Here is a 22,173-nt window from a genome sequence, read left to right on the forward strand (position 1 = left end):
GTGGCTTGACTATTCCCTTTTCGCCTGTGATCGTTTGCGTTATTAATTCAACGTTCATATCTGAATTTATACCTGTTTTTTGTTGATGGGTAGCGATAACAATTTTATTATTATAGCCTATCACTTGACCGATCTTAAGTTCCATATTAATCGGAGACATGTATAGTCCTGGCGCATAAACGAAGTCCACTTTTGATTGAGCGTACTGTAATGCATCTTGAAAACGCTTTATAGACGATGGTATGTCAACTGGTGAATTAATGGCGTCCTCCACGTTTGAGACAAACTGTTTTTGCGCATCGAACGCCGTCCCAGTACCGATGATGGATGTTCATGTTTGCGATTGTGCACCTAGAATTGCCTATATATAAGTTCTTATCGATTCATTAACTCTTTCAAATCCTGGGTTAGTAAAATTATTTTCCGTTTTATCATTAAGAAATTCATTCCAAGCATCTGTTGTATCGTTTGGATGCACAAACTTTGTTATAATATAAGGAATGCCACTCTCAAAGTTCATACGATCTGCTCTAAACTGTTTACTCGAGAGAGCAAAGCCTGAAGGGATCACACCCTCTTTAATTAAATAATCGCTTTTATCTTTAATAGTTCTTTGTCCATTGTACGGAATACCTAGACCATGGCTAGGTCCTTTAATGCGCCAATCTTTACTCGTAGAAACATTAAATTCATTACAAATACGTTCGAAGGCCCTCTTATTATAATGATTATTTGCGTGATTCCATGCTGGATCCAGCGGTAATGGAGCACAAATTTCTTTAAGTATACGTCTAATCTGATAGTACACGTGAAATAATATAACAGACTTATATAGTTTATATCCTGGGGCATTAACAGATACGCCACATCCCGTTGTGGCACACCATACGGCAAAGTTTAACTGATTCTGCCAAAATTGCATCGGACGGTTAAACCAATCGTCAATCATTTTATCGTTAGTTGCCGTGAAACTGTATTTTTCAAAGATATCGTGGAATTTAACCGTAACCTCAGCACCAGAGGCAGTTACTATAATCGATTGATTAGTAATGTAAGTTGATTTCATATTTAAGTTATGATATAGTATCATTGTATATTTAATATGTATGTTACACTCCCGGGAATAACAAATGGTCAGTCTATTGAACTGCTTCATACTATCGATAACTCGGATGGACAACTCGAAGTAGCTATGCGATGTAACGTATTACCCGCGGTGGACCAATATAAGTGCTGCGAGAGGTAATAATGAGTTGCTTACACTGATAAGCGAATATACATTTGACAAATTAATTACTATACCTGATGGGTATTACAGCGTATGCTCACTCAATGATGAAATTTTTAAGCCTAATGGAATGAGTCTCACACAAAATGAGTCGAATGGGATGCTGAAATTAGCCACTGGAGAAAAAGGTGTACGGATTGAAGAGAACTTATATTATAAACTTAGATTTACACTCTTCAAACCTATACAACCCAACATAACAACACAGGGAGTTAAATTACCTGATTTAGTTCCCTATAAAGAGTTGTTCATCCATCTTGATCAAATAAGCACAACGGATAATATTCAACTAGAAAGTCCTTCAACTCTGCTCAGAAGTGTTCCAGTGAAAAATGAAAAATATAATAGCGGTAGAACGGAATCTTTCTCGTCATTACAATATAAAAAATTAAAGCGGGGTATTATTTCAGACCTCAAAATTTCTGTATTAGATGTAAAACACCAACCTGTACATATAGGATACTTAAGTGTAACACTCCATATTAAAAATAATGGTTGATGCATCAGGCCCTGGAACACTAAGGCAATGTAATACAATTGCTCTTTCCGATCTCGGAGACACGGAAGGATTTGATAAACCCGGTTACAATGGTAAGTTATACGCTTTACACTTACACGATAATGTATACAAGCGGAAAGAAGTTACATTCACAGGTAATCTAGAAGATTCAAGTGATGTCGACGTTATTAATTATTAAAAACACTTCGTACAATATTATTCGCAACGACGATAATAAATGGACTATGGTTGAAGCAAACATCGAGTGGCTACTGAATATCGTCATTACCCCACCTTATGTGATGATGGGTAAGGGACATAATTTAACTAAGATAATAAATAGTGGCATCGTACTCGCGGCTTATATCCCGTCAAAACGAAAAAGTGTGTTGGTCACTCCCCTGCCAGAAAACCCAGGTCATATGTTATATAGTCGTCCGGCCTTAAAAAATATTACTTTAAATTTGGTTACTGAATTCAAAGATATTAAAGATAACTTGAGTGCAATACCTAATATTTCCAAGCTTATTATTGAAGTCTTGTTCGGAGATGCACCAGAAGATGCCTTCGAAATATTACCAGGTCTATCGATTAAATGGCTCAAGAAACACGAGCGTCGACGTTGCAGTATTATTCATATCAGAGCATCACCCGTTGCAACCCTCGAGGGGGTCCAAATTATTAAAAGTGACAGTATTTCTCTTTCTAAGATATTCTTGCGGTATAATATACATTTGATAAGGTTGATGTATAGTCTCAAAACATTTAAGCAAGACCAATTAAAGACTATTATATGATCGTAATATACACTATGAGTTTATATCCAGCGCTCGATGAAGCATTTGAAAAGATGGAAACTGTTGATGGATTTCGATTACATCAAATAAGCGACATAAAACATCGAATAGAGAAGGATAGGGAGTTGAGACTTGGATTGTATAAAAAGTATCGCAGAGCCGTGAATGCTCTGGACGGAGTTGACACCGCGCTTGTAGTATCTGGCATGGGACTCGGTGTAGCGGGTATCGGTTTACTATCAACTATAATCGCCGCGCCTATCGTGCTCGGCATGGAAATAACAGCTGGAGTCTCGGGACTGGCAGGAATAGCGATAAAATTCATTTCTCGTAGGTTACAAAAGAAAGCATTAAAACACGATAGTATTCGGATACTCGCCGAAGCAAAGTTGAACAGCATTGAGGATCATATTTCGACAGCAATGGCCGATTGTAAGATATCCCAGGATGAGTTTCGTTTAGTGCTGTCAGAACTCACCAAATACAACGAAATGAAGCAGGAGATTCGATCAAAATCTCATAAGACCAGTGGTATTAGCGAAGACGAGAAAAAAAAGTTCATAGAACAGGGGAGGCAACAAGGGCGTCAATTATTCCGTGCCAAAACCAAAGAACTGGTTGGAGATTAAAAATAGATTGCTTACTATCGTTAAATCACATTTAGACAAATGCTTACATAAATATATAATAATGGAGAAAGCTATTCAATGGAGAGAATTACCACAAGGTTTTTATTATATCAGTGATGTCAAACCAACCAAATACGGTTATCAATTGTTTCTTATCAATTTACAAGAAGAGTGTAGTTATATAGTCTGGTCTCCTAGTAAAATGAACGAAGAACTTAATAAAAATGTTGAATATCGCTTTATCGATAAAAATAATAAAGAATATTTTTATTACCATTTAGACTCATCTAAAGCAATGATTGGCCCCAGGTATTGGTGAGCTGGAGTCAATTTAACTTAATCTCATGACTATCGTTGAATCACATCATCATTTTGGCATAAAAAATGCCACCTGTAGTAGCAGTATAGGTATATGAATCCGGCTCCAGTTGAAGTGGTCCAGAACCCCCATTACCTATAAAAATATATATCATTGGCTCCAGGTGGTGGTGAGCTGGAGCCAATTTAACTTAATCTCATGACTATCGTTGAATCACATCATCATTTACGCATAAAAAATTCCCTCTGTAGTGGCATGCCCCCCCCAGAATTTTTTAAAACATTTGATTGCATTTTAAGCAATTTCGTGCAGTTTGGACAACATTCACACCAAGAAATGTAATAAGTCAATGGCAAAAGTCAATAAGTCAAATAAACAAGATGGCAGATGCAGTAAAATTTCGAAGTTAAATCAGTACTTTTAAGAAATCGGGCATAGCTTTCGCGCACCTGGCTACCCGCCAGGTCTGGGAGCAATACTGCCACAAACTTCAACCCCCATCCCCCAGACACAAGGACAACTGTCACAAGCGTGCAATGTCTGACCCTTTCCCCATGTTGAAGCATATGGAAAAAAACTTACCTTGTACTTACCTTTTGATGGAAAAAACAAAACTCCATTGCAAACATAAGACATTAATACAACATATCCCCATGACATGGGGTTTTGGACGCTGAAGAAACATTCATAGTTTTTTCGCTTATCACATGAACTGTAAAACATCTCATTCACTTACAGGCTAAAAGGCAACTTTATCTTAAAAACAAGCCATCAGCTGACTCTGAGTATTTACAATTTCTGTGTGACGCCACACCCCACGTTATAGTGCAAGTATTCGTGACAGAAAACGTATGATGTCCGAAAACCTATGCTGGTGAAAGCCCTGATCGAAAACAGGACAATCCGCGCCAAATGTCCGGTTTTCGATCATATTTTTCGGAGTGTTTTTTTTAATTTTTAGTTTAATTTTTACGGGGAAGATGATTTTTTCCGAGGACTACTGTTTTAAAAAACGCGATTTTCCGCGTTTCCGCGGAGATTTCACATCCCTGATGACTATCGTTGAATCACATCATCATTTACGCATAAAAAATTCCCTCTGTAGTGGTGGTATAGGTATATGAATCTGGCTCCAGTGGAAGTGAGCCAGAACCATCATTACCTATACTACTCCCCAGATAGCATTCAGACGTTGGCCCAACGTCGGCAATGGTTGGCAGTGTCGCGGTCGGATTTTATACGTTGGCCCAACGTTGTTACAACGTTAGGTCGCATTTCGGAAATTATTTCCAAGGGGCGCTACTCGTAATTGGCAGCTTCACAGAGAGGGCGCTGCGTTTTTTGCGCCTCTCAACGAGCAGACGACGAGACACAAGCACACGTTCGATCATCGGAATACCGTTTTCCTCGAATATATAGAGGTAAGTGTTTAATCAATATCTAATATGATGTACAAACAGTACCCGAGAATAAAACAACCATTGTTCATTCAGAAATATCAACACGAGTAATTATTTTCCAGAAATTGAAAACACCACAAACTTCATGACCCGAAGCCAAATAGGAATATATGTCACTCTGATTGCTTGCAAATATATAGCTTACTATTACTAGCATACCCCAAAAAAAGTCGCGCTTGTCCGTATCATAAAGTTTGTCGTGATCGTGAGGACAAGTTAGTGCAAAGAAATGTGCACCGTGTCGCATAAGTTCAGATGGAGTGTCGATCTCAGCTGTTTCTAACAGTTGGTGGTCATCGGACAGCGAGCGACCACATGACTACCTAAACAAACACTGACTGTGGTATTTGTAAATGAATACTGGTTGTTTCTATTCTCATGGAAGTTTAAAAATAACAAGCAAACTCAACTGAAAAGGTCAATTTCGTTCTCTCTTGTGCAATTTTACGGTCAAAAAGATCAACTAAACTGAACAATTCAGAACGAGGCTTCCAAAACTCAAAGCATTCCGTGTACATGATAAAATAATACCATGCAGACTCCTACTGATCAGTGTACGGAGCTTTTTCCTGTTGTCGGCAACATCGCGAGTTCAGTTTTCGATCACAAATCAGTGGCCGTGGGATTGTGTTTGTTGTTATTTGAAAGGGATTGATAATGGCACAATCGCTTTTTTATTTGTGCATACCGCGGGGGAGTAATGGTTAGAACGAAGGGAACGTATTGGATTAGATTGGGTACGAAATAGTCATGAAATCATTTCCGATTGAGAATAATATATTTCAATAAATATTTACAGAGCTGTTTCAGCTTCATCTGGTGTTGTCTCCGATATCGCATTTTGTTAATCTTTCCAACGTTACTATCTTTGTAAATAATGGAACTTAGATATCATGGCATATTTATATGGAAAATATTCATATTTATATTTTTAAAATAAAATAGAATCTAAAATCACGATTTTAATTTAATACCAGTGTTAACACTTCTATTACTTATTGGAAGGTCAATTCATAGTCTTATTCAACATTCATGCTTCCAACATTGGAATTCTTTATTTGGCAATATATATTTTTCATTTATTTGTTTATTTTTCACATCAGATTTTAGAAACTTTGCCAACATATGCATGCTATTTTGCATTATTTTTTACTTGATCACAAGTTTGTGAGGTACAGCAGAAAGGTAAAGTTATTGCTTTTGAATAATTACAGTTGGTTTCTATTGGCTGATAAAACTATTTGCCAAAAATAACACCACTCACATCATACTGTTAGTAAATCAGATTTATCTCTACTGATTTATTTGAGAATGTGATACTTTGAGGTTTCTATTTTTCTTTCAGGTGGAGTTTACAGTATTGTGGAAGCATATTTGTTTACATCACATCACAGCCAGAAAGGTATACATGATGCAATAATATATTCAAACATCTTCAATAATAAAAATTTAGATGATTCTTATTTAACTACACCCCCAATCTAAAAGGGCGGGTGATCAAGTTTATCTGTCCGTCCTTCCTTCCAAAGACATTTTTGTGTGTGAGTGCAGTGCAAAGTTTGATTTTGATATGTATATTTTCTGAACAAAGATGATTCTTTAAATGTTTTTAACTTCAAATATTTCTTTTTATTTCAACCTTTGTGCGACCTATCACTTGAACACTACTTCATGGAATCTTTTCCAATTATGGGTACAGTTTCTACACCCACAGGAGAGGTGCAGTGTGAAGTTTGGTTTTGATTAGTGTATTTTCTAAGAAAATATAGCTTTTGTTATGATTTGAACTTAAAATATTTTTTATTTCAACAATTGTGCTACCTATAACTTGAGATCTACTAGAGAACATGGATTCTGTCCAAAATTAACGAACACTTTTATATTAAAAAATGGGATGCACAGCAAAGGTTGATTTTGATATGTGTATTTTATTAAACAATATAATTTTTGTACATGTTTTGAACTTAAAATGTTTGTTTTTTAATTCAACATTGTGCGACCTTTAACTTGAGAACTGCTGCATGGATTCTTTCCAAATTTAAGAAACACTTTCTACACTAATAAAAGAGGTACAGTGAAAATGTTGATTTTGATATGTGTATTTTCAGAAAAAAATATGATTTGTTTCATGTTTTGAACTTAGAATTATTTTCTTCAACATTTGTGAGACCTATAACTTGATGTGCAGTGCAAAGTTTGATTTTGATAATTATGCGTTTTCTATGTTTTAAACTTTGAAATATGAATGAGTCGTTACTCTTGTTCATTTAGTGTTAATAGCTTTTCTGCCTATCTATGATTCAAGAGCATCATGGTATTACTGTCTATGCTACCTTCCCAGTTTTGGCTGTTTTTAACAGTTTTATGACTTGGATGGGTGGAGGTAGCACTGCTGAGACTTTTTTTCATACATCAAAATATTATTTAGGGGAAGGCAACCATTTTGTATGTAAAAAATGTCCCTTGCCTTATCATTATTATAATTGTGTCATTGTTTTATTCAGTTACCAAGGCACACAGAGAGACCGTGGATACAGTTGAAGATCATCCCTGTGATAAGTTCTTCTGACATCTGAGGATTGAAAAGGCTCCTCAACCACTCAGCCCAAGTTCTGATTTGTCATGTAACAAATAAATAAAGGTCACCGAAACCAGAATTCTATTGTCATTTTGTTGCTGTTATCATATTTTTTAATAGATCAAGTATATTGATCATAGGACATCCGATGCATGGACTATTTTGCTTGTCTCAGCGTAGCCCTAATGCTGAATGTATGGGGTAAGGCCAAGAAAAATTAAATTTCAATTTGTGGCAGGTTTATTGTCTGATGGTTTTTAATTTGCAAACTTGTGGGAAAATCATTTATCTTTTAATAGTGTTGAAACATTTGTGAACAATTTGCACATAGTCTTGAAAATGGTTTTGGAAAGTAAATATTATAGCACCAAATTGCACGTGTAATTTGAAACATTTTGAATTTTTTCTTGGCCCTATTTCAAACTATGTATGCCGAGGTACCCTGCCAGAAGAGAGCGCATTTCATTGGCACGTTCTTTCATGGAAAGAGTTCAGAGTGAATCTAACTTGCAGAATGTATTGCTTGTTACCTGATGTCTTAACTACCTTGGTACAAACATTTCAGGCTGCCTGGGAGGTATAGTGAGGAATAAAACAGACGTAATCCAACGTTGGCCATCAACGTTGGGCCAAGGTTGGCTATCAACGTTGGCCCAACGTCATTTTGACCGGCGGCCCAACGTTGGGCCAACGTTGGCTGAACATCGTTGGCCCAACGTTGGGTCAACGTTGGCAAAGAAACGTTGGCCCAACGTTGACCCAACGTTGGGCCAACGATGTTCAGCCAACGTTGGCCCAACGTTGGGCCGCCGGTCAAAATGACGTTGGGCCAACGTTGATAGCCAACGTTGGCCCAACGTAAGTGATAACGTTGGCCCAACGTTGGCCCAACGTCTGACTGCTATCTGGGTCCCCACCTAGCTGCAGCCCTCTGTGCAGATAAATTTTCTTCGGTAACCAGTTTATAGGCATTATCCAGATCATCAATGCTGTAATTGGATCTATAATGACCACGAACGGTCGTACTGGTCTGAAAGAACATAAAGAACTATCTTAGAACCATTGGGACGAATGGTAAACTACTATAAGAGATGTCCCGAAAACGTTTCCATATTTTTTTTAACCGCGCATCATCTGATGACTTCAGTCACGTGATATATTGTTGACAAACATGGTTAACTTAGCAGACGATGCCGAAAGGCGAATTTTTAGAAGTTCAGTACTACGATTTCCAACACTTTTAAATAGGGTAAGATTGGTAATAAGTTTCGAGAGTATATTTCAACAATATTTTTGTAACTATAGTAAGAATACCTTCCTGATTTCCATATGGAGCCGATCTTTTCCCCCCGAGAGGGTCGAAGTGACCTGCTGACGAAAATATCACCCGGTGACCTCTGACACAGCACCTGCTCTCGGACAATAACGCAAGAAACATGATCGCCGAAAACAGGAGAACGCCGAATTCAGGTAACGTTGGGATAGTGGAGGGACGCATAGCAAACTCTGATTGGTTTAGTTTTGAAAACATTATTTTAATTTATTGTCACTATTACTTCCTTTGATATTTTATGTGTTGTTCCGGGTTGATACAATATTCTCATAGATTACCTAATGTTCTTCTCTATAGTAGATAGATCTATAGGCCCTATCGCCAATTCAGAAAACAAGCAAGACTGACGACTGTAGTGAAAGTTTATATCAAAGTTCAGTTCATATTTCATAGCGTGTTGAAGTCTCACTTGTGACAGATTGACTGCAATAAATAAGAAAATATAGCATGACATAATGCTATTTTACATTGTGATACTTTACAACCTTATGTAACAAACTTCACCAATAAAGATATATTTTTACAAAGTCTACAACTTTGAAATTCTGGAGAACCGAAACATGTCAGTCAAGTCATATAACCAATATTTCTATAAATAAGCATTTACTGTTAAATAATAAGTTTGAAAAGCCCTCGCAAAACAACCTGTTGCAAAATCTATATTTAACACCTCGTGCAAAGCGAGCGAGTTTTGAATGCAGCAAACAGCTTCGAAAGCCATGTGAAAATACAGACTGAATACTATAGAAAGTGCTGCTGATAAGTTAATAATATTAACACAAAATGCTTCCAAGCAAAGACTGCTAATAAAGTAATTCATACCGTTTGTAGACCATCTATTCTTCCAAAAGCATAACCCACATGGCAATGATGGCAGGCAGGCCAGCGAAATACTTCAAAAATAAAACCTACCAGCAGTTATCCCCCTTTGTAACCACGAAAATTGCAACCCGCTAAAAAACAAACTTGACAATAAATCACTACTATTTGCACTAGGGTTAATCATAGCAATTCTCCGACAATCTATCTAGAACACATAAATACCAAATAATAATTTTATCATTTTGGCCGTAACACCTAACTAATGTCTACCTATAGTGGATAAAGGTAATAAAAAAACAAAGGCTGGCGTTTAGTTAAGCCGGCGGCATTTTAGACTGACCGCCGACTTGTCAAGGGGATTACCGTTATTGGTCAGCGTGTCAATCTGGAATTGACACGCAGCCGGTGACTGTAATGCGAACGGACATCTATTGTCTAAATTATGTCTCGCGGCATGTTTTTACAACCTAAGTGAGTTACTGCCATTTATGTGAGATGTCCGAGGTTTGACTGTAAAGATACCTTAGTTTATTTTATAAATTTTGAATATTATTTTTATATTTTGATATGAATTATTAAGCAAGTTTGCGCACTATAACCATACCCCTCTGCCTCGAGAAGCTTTTGTCCTCAAAAGCAAAAATAATGATCTCTGAGAATATTGTTCACAAAAATACATATAAAGATACAATTATTGTCTTCAACCATCTTGATGAGGTTCTCACATGTAAAAATTACAAATACAAGGAACATATTGAATCATGTTAATGATGAAGGTAGTCCTCCATTGGAAGGACCTCATACAAACCATGATGAGAGATGAGGATGTTTGTGGCAAAAGGTTGAGAGAGTATGACGTTTATACGTCTTGCCATATATGGTGAGATTCTAACTGAAAGCGGAATCTTTAACGATTGCTGGGTAAGCTTGTTAAAAATTCTGAATTAGGGCCAGGTAACGTTGAGAGTAGGTCTAAGGTAGCTTGATATGTACAAATTTTTGACAATGGATGGTGGGTGAATGTCCCAATATGATGGACATAATGATAGAGACATTATTGGCACTAGTTCGCATAAAGAACCAGTAGTAAGTGCTGACAAAATGCAAGATCAGAGTATGGTTTGATTTCTTAGTGAATACTTTATATAGGATAACCAAAAGCAGTACGAATGATATGGAAATAACTATCATTGGAATGTGGTCATACGTAGTATTAAGAATAGTTTAGACATTACTGGGTGGGGGTGGAGTGGGATCATGATATTCGAACGATGGGATAGGAGTGGATTTTACTGAAACAGTAGCTTGAAGGATGATGATAGTGGCAGTTTAAGCTCTTTTCTTAAAGAACATCCAAAAAATGCAGCTATGGCTAGGACTGATAGAACTGCCGCACCTAAAGGAATGGTGGAGCCAAGATCAAACCAGGAAGATTTAACATTAATTTTACCATCCAAAAGGGAGTCTGTTAGACTCTGAAAGATAACCTCATTCTGTTTAACACTTGTAGCCATACGTTTAAGACTAAGGTGATCCTTGTGGTCATTAGCAATAACTTTAACAAACTGGTGTGTATGAAAATGAAAATCAGGAATCTTGACAATAACTGATTCATTATTAAGGGTATTACCAGCAACCGCATCTAAAGTAGAGTCTTAAAAAAAATGCTGTTATAAAGCTAAGTTTACAGGATGTGGGTAGGTGATATCCTGGTGGGTAAGGTTTTGCCATGTTCCCAGATGTGCAGGAAATATGAGGTCTTGTGTTGAGATAGAACACAAGCATGGTAGTTTTATCATGCAAAAGTAACAACCCGTGATGATTCTTTGTCCATCAGCGATAGTGACATTACACTGTGCTTTAATTTCTGCTTTATTATTGCCATATAATGCCATTTTACATGAAGTATGTGTTCTGGTTGCTAATGTAAGTCTTAATGGACAGTGTAACGTAGAAGTGCCATAGCATTGAGAAAGTTGGTCCATTCTGAGAGTTGTAGAGTATTGCTGGTTAAGCGATGTGGCTTAAAAGGGTGGCAGATTTAATAGTTGTGTGGAGTGGCTAGTAGACTCATTTACAGGAACTGGCATTGAAATGATTTTGTACAATTTGAAGGTAGCATCTGATGGAGCCAAAGGGAACTTAACAGTTACATATAGTTTGCTTGACTTAGTCCTTGCATATAGAAATTTAGCATTGTTGTAATAGAATTGTACATCAGTATGTAACAATTTAAAACCATTGTATTTACTTTTAAGAAGATGCTGAACATGACTGATCGTTTTGCTAAGGATTGCAGGGGAGATTAAAAGTGGTGAAAGTTTGCCTTTTAGTAGGTCTAAAGTTCCTAGTTTAAATTGCTGCAATTTGTGCTCAATAAGTGCAGCTTGTTCAATCTGGTGAAGCAAAACTGACGATAAGGACACATAAGCATTTTGAAGATTATCATATGAAGCTTTAATGCTGGCTGTAGCATATCTGATTGCTACATGATTGATTTTTATGCCTTAAAGATCATTTGAAAATCGAGTATCTTCATTTGCCATGATTGATGTTAAAAATTTGTGCTCATGCTCTGTTAGTGCATTGCCTATTAGAGATGCATGCTTTGTTAGTGCATTGATGTGTTTGGCTAATATGTTGACATCATTAGTTGTTGCAGTGCCAAACAATGACTTTGACAGTTGACCAATAAAACCTAATAGTGCCCGCATGGATCTTTGTCCTTCGGGAAATGATGAGATTGGTTGTATTTGATTTATTTGAAATACTGTTTCGTTCAGCATTGCTGAACATCTCATCTTGATTGAATTTAGTTGCCTATGAATTAATTTGACTAAACGACAAGTTGTATTGTCATGTTAACATCCGCTGATCGAGGGGATGTGAAAAGTGGAAGGGATGTCAAGTTGATACGTATGACGCCAATATTCATAGCGAACTGGATTTGAGAAATGGGTTTGAAGATAACACCATAGTGAATACGCTGAATGATGTTGTCATCGGAAGCAAGAGTAGCAGGAGTAAGCAGCATTAGCCAAAAGAGAAGGTTCCAGGTCATCAGATTACCTGTGAGAAAAAGATATGATGGGGTGAGATAAGTCTGGGGTGAAGTAGAGCGGCCGTCTCTATCTCCTAGCACTAATAATAACACTTACGTGTCTAAGTTAAGGCCTATCTCATCCCATAATAATAATGCAGTTGTTAGTAGAAAGCTAGAGTTGAGAGTTAGAAAGGCTCAATGAGATAGAATCATGCTTAGTCTCTACTGAAGAACGTCTTCTTCTTGCGCCACCTTCGACCATCAGTGTAGTATTTGGCATTGAAGGTGTTTCTGTGCTCTATGTCAATGTTATCCTCCGGTTCCCATGTTGGTCTTGATCCAACCCATTTTACAAGATATTCAATGTTGTTGTTTTTCCATCTTCTCTTCATGATCTTTGTGAAGTTAAAGGTTTGGTTATCATCCCTAGGGTCTGCTTGATCCAGTTGATCTTGACTAGTGTTGTCTCTCAGGGGTGTGTCCTGTTGGTCTGTTTGACCTTGATCCTGGTTTTGGTGATGTTGGATAATCTCCTGATGTTGGCGGGGTGGGATGATTTGATCTGCTGGCTGTCTCTGATGATACATCTTTAGACAATTATGATTAACTAGTGATTTCCATACTTTCATTGTTGTACAATCCTGAAGTTTGTAGGTGTGGTTAGGACCTATTTCTTGGATTGTAAAGGGTCCAATGCATTTCTGGGTCAGCTTACTACTGTGACCTTTCTTGACTGCTGGAGAGTGAAGGAGGACCATGTCACCTACAATGAATTTGGGATGACTAGCTTTTTGGTCATACCTGTTCTTGGACAGTTCTTGACTGGCTTCAATGTTCTGCCTTACAATGTTCTTGGTGACCTTGAGGTTATCCAGAAGTTCCTTTAAGTGCTCAGTCATATTTTTTCTCATGGATTCCTTTGGTAGGATGTTGGTGTCATAGGGTAAGAGCATTTCTCGCCCGAAGAGAAGATAATGTGGTGTATAACCTGTTGACTGGCAAGGAGGACTTCGGATTCCCATCATGACAAATGGTAATACCTCATCCCAGTTGTCCTGTTGGGGCTGGCATAGACCTTCAGGATTTGTGCAATGTCCTTATTTCTTCTTTCGCACACTCCATTGGTCTGAGGGTGGTAGGGTGATGTGTAGTGGTGTTTCACCTCATACAATTCACAGATGGCATTGACTTACTTGGAAGTGAACTGTCTTCCTCTGTCTGTTACCAAACTTCTTGGAGCACCGTACCTTGTAAAGACCTCTTTCATCAACAAGTCTGCAACTTCAGTAGCTTCCAGCGTCTTCATTGGGAAACTCTCTGTCCATTTTGTATAGGAATCAATGGCCAGAAGAATGTACCTGTTACCGTTCTTGGTTGTTGGCATTGGTCCAAGGATGTCAACAAGGAGGCGTTCAAAAGTTCCCTCAATAGGCATTGGTGTCATGGGTGCTGTTCTTTTGTGCTGCAATGGCTTGCATCTCTGGCAGATGTCACAAGTCTTGATATAATCTTCTATATCTTGGTACATACTTGGCCAGTAGTACTTCCGCTGGATTGCTTGTCTTGTGGAGTCTCTGCCAAGATGGCATCCTCCTACTTGTGAGTCATGGTATGCAGCTAAAAGTTCTTTCCGGTCTTGATCTGGAGGATAAAGGACTTGGTAATGTCAGGGTAGGCAAGTATTGGAGCACTAGTTAAAGCTGATTTTAATTGGTCAAATGCTTTCTGACAAGCGTGGGTCCAATCAAATTTTGATTCTTTTTGTAACAGCCGTGTGAGTGGAACAGCAATTTTTGAATACTTTGGAACACATTTCGGATAGTAATTTGCTAATCCAAGGAATTGGCGCACTTTTTGCTGAGAACGTCTCGTCTCACGGTAATTTTTCCTTAAAATAGAATGGAAGTATTGAGAATAAATGATGACATCAGAGTTGCTAGCGTTCCAAGATTTATTCAGGTGCAGTGTGTTTAATAAACATTTCAATTCAATTAATCATTACAAATAATTGTCATAACGTCGTGGTTTCTTATGACATAACTACTCAGAATATAAATCAATCAGCATTTCGCTTCAATCTTATAACATATCAAATAATCACCATTACATTATACACAAATAGATCAGGATGGAACTTTAAATAACGGCACAATAACAAAGACAACACATATGATTCACAATGCCAATGTCAGCTGAAATAATGCAATATTAATGGTAGACGTATTTGTAGATTACGGTAATGCAGTTTCGCGCATTACCGTAGTTCTTCTAATACAAGTGTTATTTAGCTACTTTATGCAGAGCTCGCATACGAGCATTGTGCATTCAACTATTAACATCAAGTTACAGGTATTTCCTTTCCTTTCAAGAACAAAGCTGACTGACTATTAACTAAGTCGAGCATTACTGCTAGCAATGAATCTACACATATTGACGACATGACATATTTTACTTTATGATGTTGTTGATACTTGTACTAGATTTCTTATTTATCAAACGGTTATCAAGATGTTGATCAGGAATAATTAATTTCATATTTTGGTGATCGAAATTACTACAACCTACATAAGTGATTACAACCTACATAAGTGAAACCTATAGTGGCATAGTGTGCATTTAAAACATTCCTAATCGTTATCGAAGATTCAAAATACATTAAACAATAACTTAACAATGAACTTAACAACGCATGTGGTTGAAAATATACAATGTTCAAGAAATCTAAGACAATAATCATGAAATACATTCAACATATTTGAAAACAACAATTGAAACAATCTGAGACAATAATCATAATACACATTCAGCATAAATGAAAAACAACCATTGAAACAACGCATGAAAATGTCTTACCTTAAAATAGAATGGAAGAATTGAGAATAAATGATGACATCAGAGTCGCTAGCGTTCCAAGATTTATTCAGGTGCAGTGTGACTTGGTAGTCTTACTTTCTTACTTTGGAGATTTAACGTGCGCTTTCCGACTGATGCGTATTTCGCACATGGGCCCGGCCAGGCCATTTAATGTGTTTCCGAAAGGGGCGAAAGTGGTGTGTGTAACCCAAGAGGGGGCTTTAGGGGTTGCTTATATAGAATTTGGGAATTTTGAGATTTAGAATAGATGCCGATGGGGTTGGGGAGGAGAACTAAGGGAGCTGGGTATGGTGGATGTTTGTTTGTTTATGTGATTTTGATTTGGTAGATTATTTTGTTTTTAATGCGTTTTATTAGTTCTGTTTTGATTAAGAATACGCCTAAGGCCTTGAAGTTTTCTAGTTTATTTTGTGGGTTTAGTATTGCTTCTAGAGTGAGAGTCTTGTTTAGATTGAGGGTGGTTTGTAATGCGGTTCGATGTGTTAGGTAGTGTGTTCAGTGGATGAGTGCGTGTTCTGGGGTGTCTAGTTGTTTGCAGTGTGGGCAGTTACCTGTAGTGTGTTTTAAAAAAAATTTAGGTGGTTATTTAGGTTGGTGTGTCCTGTTTGGAGTTTAGTGATTACTCGGTCGATTTTTTTTGATGGATGGAGAATTTTTGGTTTGGTAAGTGGTTTGCTGAGTACTTTTTTGATTTGGCTATTTGAGTTTAGATATAGGTTATGCCATTTTTTGGTGATTTTTTGCTTGTTTACACTTTTAATTTCTGATTTTGAGATGGGTAAGTTGAGGCTTATTTCTGGGATTTTGAGAGATAGTTTAGCTGCTTTATCGGCGTTTACATTACCGTATATCCCTACGTGGGCGAATAGAATAGAAGAATTGAGAATAAATGATGACATCAGAGTTGCTAGCGTTCCAAGATTTATTCAGGTGCAGTGTGACTTGGTAGTCAAACTGCACCTACTTATATAGTTGAGGGACGCATAGCAAACTCTGATTGGTTTAGTTTTGAAAACATTATTTTAATTTATTGTCATTATTACTTCCTTTGTTATTTCATGTGTTGTTCCGGGTTGATACAATATTCTCATAGATTACCTAACTAATGTCTACCTATATTGGATAAAGGTAATAAAAAAAACAAAGGCTGGCGTTTAGTTGAGCCGGCGGCATTTTAGACTGACCGCCGACAAGTTTACGCGCTATAACAATACTGCTACTGACGTACGTATATTCTCCATTAATGTCAACCTGAATTCGACCCTTCATAAGACAGAAGTCAAACGCATCAAATACGTCTTATCCTCGGGAAAAGGATTACCCCTGTTCTTGGAGTTCTCCTAGATGGTTGATGTGCTGCCGGTTCGCCATCTGTCAATTCGACAACTGGCAGGTACAAACGAACGCCTGGAGGTCAATGGTCCCGTTTCCTATGTGCTGGATGTCTGTTCAGCCTGTTCATACGCTGGTTTCGCACTGATATCAGTTCCCCTCGCTTGAAATACACTTTGAATCCTTTTCTCTCGATTTCCTTTAGACGGTCACTTGGGGAAAGGTGAGATAGTTGGAGACGCCATCCTTCAGTACACGCCCGGTTTTTAAAGTATCGACTTTTAGCCTGAGAGTCCCGATATTTCACTTTTAAGATTCGTGGTTTACTGGGATTGTCAGGCTGGATTCCCAGGCGGTGAGCACGAATTACGTCTTATTTCTCTCATGTTCTAGTCTTTACGCTATCATTGAGAAGTAGTATGTTCTTTTCACTACATAATAATGACGTCTCCTCCGGCGTTTCCGACACTCAAGAGAAAATAATATTGTCGCTGAACGCCTCTTGCCTATCGAGTTCAAAATCACCAGGGCAAAGTACAAAATCTGATACAACACCGGCTGGCATAGGGTGTCCCCCGAATTAACATAAACCTGGTGCAGGGGAAAAGTGCGCAGTCGTTGACACAAGGACTTGTCTGTACTGATGACGTTACATACAACAACAACTTGAAAAATGTTTTCTGCTGGTATGAAATTAGTTTATTTTCCAGAATGTTGATTGTGCCAAATGAACACAGTACCTGAATTGTCAGTAGAAAAGTGCACAAAAGGCATCCCAGTAGCATATGCGATCCTGGTGTGTACGCTGAGCACGTGACAATGCTGAGCTTGATTTGCCGGGTGCCCCTCAGGTGAGAGAACGACACGATCCTGGCCCTGTGCATCTCGATCGATACCATGCTCCGTTTCTACACAATATGTACGTTACCAGGTTACAAATGATTTAGTTTCAATTCAATAATTTGCCATTTACTCGTTTAGTTCAGGGGTATACATCCTCACTGTCTAGGCCCACCACGGAGAGGCGTACATCATCAAGCCCTTTATTAGGGCTCCAAGACGAAAGGCTGTAGAACCAAAGGAAGATAACTAAAAAACTACGAATATTTTAAGATTTATTTCGCCCTATTGCTCCTCAACCGCTTGTCCAATTACTTTGTCTGTGTCTGCTCCTTTAGGTGCTTGACAGTGTTTGTTCTTTGACTTTGGTCATTGGTCGCGTGGTTTGGCAGCAATGTTGAATTCAAGGTTTTCACAGTGTATTTTTGATACACGTGTCTTCACAATTCTGAATCCACTATATGAAATGCTTCCAAACGTTCTGAGAATTGTCTCTATACATAACACATCCATCGTTAATAGCCGTTTTTAGATATATTTTTTAGTTGCGGCCATATTCGATTTTGATCCCTTTTTTTCGCAGAAATTTTACATATTTTGTAAATTTCTTTACAGAAACTATTGGAAGTTAATATAGAGTTATTGTGCCACATGTACCTCATTTTTTGTTCTTAGTTGCATGTTTAAAGTAACACGGCTTGGTAGCAATATTTGATTTAAGCAAGAAACCAGATTTCAGTACTTTCTTACCACAGTGAGCACATGCAACGGATTTTGTGGAAGAATTTACACAATGGTCGTATTTTTACATTTGAAACATCTCAAAGTAATTAGAATGTAGATTTCGACATGGATATGACAATAACTTGCTTTAATTGACTTTGGAGGAAAAACAGAAAAAGGTACTTCGACAGGTTCGCAAGCATGTAATGTTTTTAACCTCATCTGCTCTGCCATACACACACTCAGATATAGAGAATGGTTGTCAGTTCAGTTGTTCAGCCTCAATAACGAGGAAAGGTGGCCTTTATTCAATCGATTTGTTGTTCATCGTTAACACGATCATTGCCAAGCTGACGTGATATGTATATTTTCTTATTTTTCTTCTTTTGTTTGGGGGGAGGGGGATCTCCGACAGATAACAGGTATATTGAAGTGCTATACACGAGCAGAAAGACCCATCAATTTGGCCAATAAGCGAAGGTCCTCTGGCACTAGCGTCTTGGCAAATTTTGAATTTTACAAGTCAAGTGATTGAGCAAATGAATGTAAAAGTGCATAAGGCCGGGGACGCATTCTCTCCTGTGTCCCCACGGATGTGATATTGATGGAAAAGAACTCATTCAACACATGTTAGGAACCGACAAACCTTATTAAACGTGATAAATAGAATTAAGTTATGGGGTGTCAATATGCTATCTAATCTAACATTGATTGTCATAGCGGAGCCTGTTTGTTTTTTGATTGTTTCTTCAAACCTTGACAACAGCAACTAACGCGGCTGTGTGAACACTGTCAGTGTTCTGAACATGGCCGAACGCAAATAGTTCATAATGAATCGATATCGTACTCTGTATGACTTAAACCAGTTTTCAGTGCTTCTCTGTGAATGAATTCCATCAATATACGATGTCATGACGACAGAGATCACCTTGTGAGTCTGGCTCAATGCTTACGACGAAGAAACCAGGGCGCCTTTGTCTGAAACAAAAGATGTAAGTTTGTCTATGATTAATTTATTAACTGGATCGATGAGTAAACAATGGATTCGATTTACCTCGGGTTATGTCCCTTTGCATGTTTATATATGTAGTAAAAGCGGCACAGAACAAGATAATCTTATTCGGGCTTTGACGTAGATGGTTTCCAAGATCACAGTAAAGACACAAACATCAGCCAGAGAGTAACAAGCATTCATCCAAAAGTAAGGATTCTGTTCTTTCGGGGTATTTCCACATCCATATGGCAACCTATCAGTGACTGTGAGTTTTACTTATGAATGATATGTTTTGTTTATATTTTTCGCAGCAAATAGCGTGTATAGTAACATGTAATATAATTCTACTCAAACTGACACATTGACGATGGATGGCTGCCACTACTGTAAGATAGTATTTAGAATATAAATGTGAAACGGTGGATTAGGATTTGATGAACGTTACATTCTGAAAAGTTGCCTGACTTTAAGTTGTTCGTTCCCACACTCGCCATGTGTCATATTTGATGAACAGACAAATTTATATTGTAATTAGAAATGTTTGGCATTATGTAATGTGAAAATACAAGGAGACGCTTAAGTAATGGAAATAATTGTCGATCACGGCTCAGTGATAAAACTGAAGAGTAACTGATTTTGATTAACCCCTCTTTGAGCATGATTTCAGTTATATCACTGTGGTTCAACTTGTGGTTTAAAGTAAATGCCAGTGACAACAAAAAAGCATCAGAGCTAAGCGATCTTTGATTCCTTAAATGGCAAAATAAAAACAAATTAGAGCGAAACGAGTGTGTCTTTTTTCGTCAAAGCACTTTATCAGTCGAAAGAACTTGTCAATGGACAATGATTCCTTGAACTCATGGTGTCTTCTTATCATTAATGTTCGAAGAGCTGCTTTAGTTCTTTTACCAATTGCAACACAGTGACTTTAGTAGGTCAGTATTTTAGATATGGTGTTCGTATAATGTTGGAGGCTGAAGGTGCCACAGGTCGAAGACGTGTACAACTTGGGTGAAAGCCACGTGTATGGATGTGGTGTTGACTTAACTTCATAACTATAGAGAATTTGGGATTCCAACTCCATGCAGATCCTTGATGGGCTATGGAACAAATGAATTCAGACTGAGTTAAAACTACATTGCGGTAGCTACCGTGCAGCTCTGGTTACAGACAGAAACACCATTCAATTACGATTCTGAACAGCTGTCCTACAAAAGCTTTCTCTCGGGTCTGCGTGAAAATGTACAAATGTTCAATACTCTTCATGTAAGGACAGCGACGGAATTTCTTTTTGAAACCATGCGGTGCATGGACACCGCAGGCTTCATAGCAAGTATATCTCCTCCACAGCACTGGGTATTTTCTCCAGACGTATAGCAGTCATTTCGAGGTTAAGATCATTTCAAGGTTATCCCAAAAGTCATGGTTTAAAAAGAACAACTTCGATGAGCATAGAAACTTTGCACAAGTAATCTTTAGGGCGTGACCCCTATTGGAAATGTGAACAGTAGTCAGTAGTCAGTAGTCAGTAGTATTTCAGTCCTACAGTGACAAGAAAATGCTATTATCATTGTATTAGTACATTTCGCATATATAAAACCTGTCGATAAAGGACGGTTGCCAAACAGGATTTACATGGCAGGTATGACATTTTGTAAGGGCAGGGGCCTATGTTTCCTACTGAAAACAATCTACATGTGATTCGCTAAAATTTGTGGTCATTGTAATTAAACCGGAAGTGCTTATGAAGCTAGATAAAGGCATAGGACTCGTTGTTTTGCATAAGACATGTTTCCCCAACGGAAGTGATGTCTTCAAACTGAAAGGGCAACAAACTTGCTTATGTACATAGAGGCTAAGACATTTAGGTAAGAAGTGGGCATCCCTATGGGCACCATCTGTTATCTGTTTCGTCATGCACATGAATCGGAATTTCCAATCGATTTGCAAAGTCAAAACAAAATAATTAGGCCAAGATGTTTAACTAAAGCTTCTGCATATCGATGATCTAAAATCGTTAATTAGCCATCAAATGGCTAATTTACCCACCTGAACTAGAAATAAAGGAGACAAGAAAGACAACCAAATGTGTTTCATATTTATATCTATGCATACAGATTCTGGGTGACAAAAGACTCTCCACAAAACTGTATGACACGAGGGATAACTTCAACTTTCCAATAGTCATCTTTCCATTTATGTCGAGCAATATTCCTGCAGCTCTTGTCCTTGGTATCAACATTTCACAACTTTTCAGGTACAATCGAGCATGCTCTTTCTACCAAGATTTCAAAGAGCGCCATGCGATTCAAGTAAGGCTTTCAAAAGGTTTCATGCTAGAAATGTGGAAGACATTTCCAAATTCGCAGCATCAGTGAGATAAGTTATGTCAGAGACAATTCCCTATTTTGCCTTGTACGGGCCATTCAGTGTGTTTTCAGGTGACTTGCCTTTGCATGTGTGTTTGAAGAGTGCCACCGGTTGGGCAGGTTACACTTATCCTTTCGCGAACACATGGTACCATCACTATTTGATAGTAATTCATATACATATGCTCAAGATATAGTAGGAATCGTACAGTCGACAATTTGACAGATATTTCTTATGAGTATGGAAAGGGTTTTGTCGGTTTTATTTTTTTA

At 37.8% G+C, this 22,173-nt stretch overlaps 1 protein-coding gene and 1 long non-coding RNA gene across 4 annotated transcripts in view; both read left to right on the forward strand.

The window, feature by feature from the left end:
• The first annotated feature begins 4,704 nt into the window (after positions 1-4,704).
• On the forward strand, positions 4,705-7,647 carry LOC125372300. Its single transcript, XR_007218050.1, has 3 exons — positions 4,705-4,953; positions 6,338-6,394; positions 7,497-7,647. It is a non-coding gene; the product is annotated as an uncharacterized LOC125372300 (long non-coding RNA).
• An 873-nt stretch (positions 7,648-8,520) lies between these two features.
• LOC124119781 (WD repeat-containing protein 86-like) overlaps positions 8,521-22,173 on the forward strand; it is a 72,245-nt gene continuing 58,592 nt past the window's right edge. Inside the window, exon 1 of one of the 3 annotated variants that reach the window (XM_048382291.1) lies at positions 8,521-9,040. The gene's annotated coding sequence lies outside the window, so the exon portion shown is untranslated. Of the gene's footprint in view, positions 9,041-19,652; positions 19,797-22,173 lie in introns of those variants that run through there. The other 2 variants (XM_046482416.2, XM_046482415.2) reach the window with 2 other exon arrangements.

The sequence above is a fragment of the Haliotis rufescens genome, unplaced genomic scaffold (genome assembly GCF_023055435.1).
Source record: "Haliotis rufescens isolate VD_foot unplaced genomic scaffold, xgHalRufe1.0.p SCAF_4, whole genome shotgun sequence".
In the NCBI taxonomy this organism is placed as follows: domain Eukaryota; kingdom Metazoa; phylum Mollusca; class Gastropoda; order Lepetellida; family Haliotidae; genus Haliotis; species Haliotis rufescens.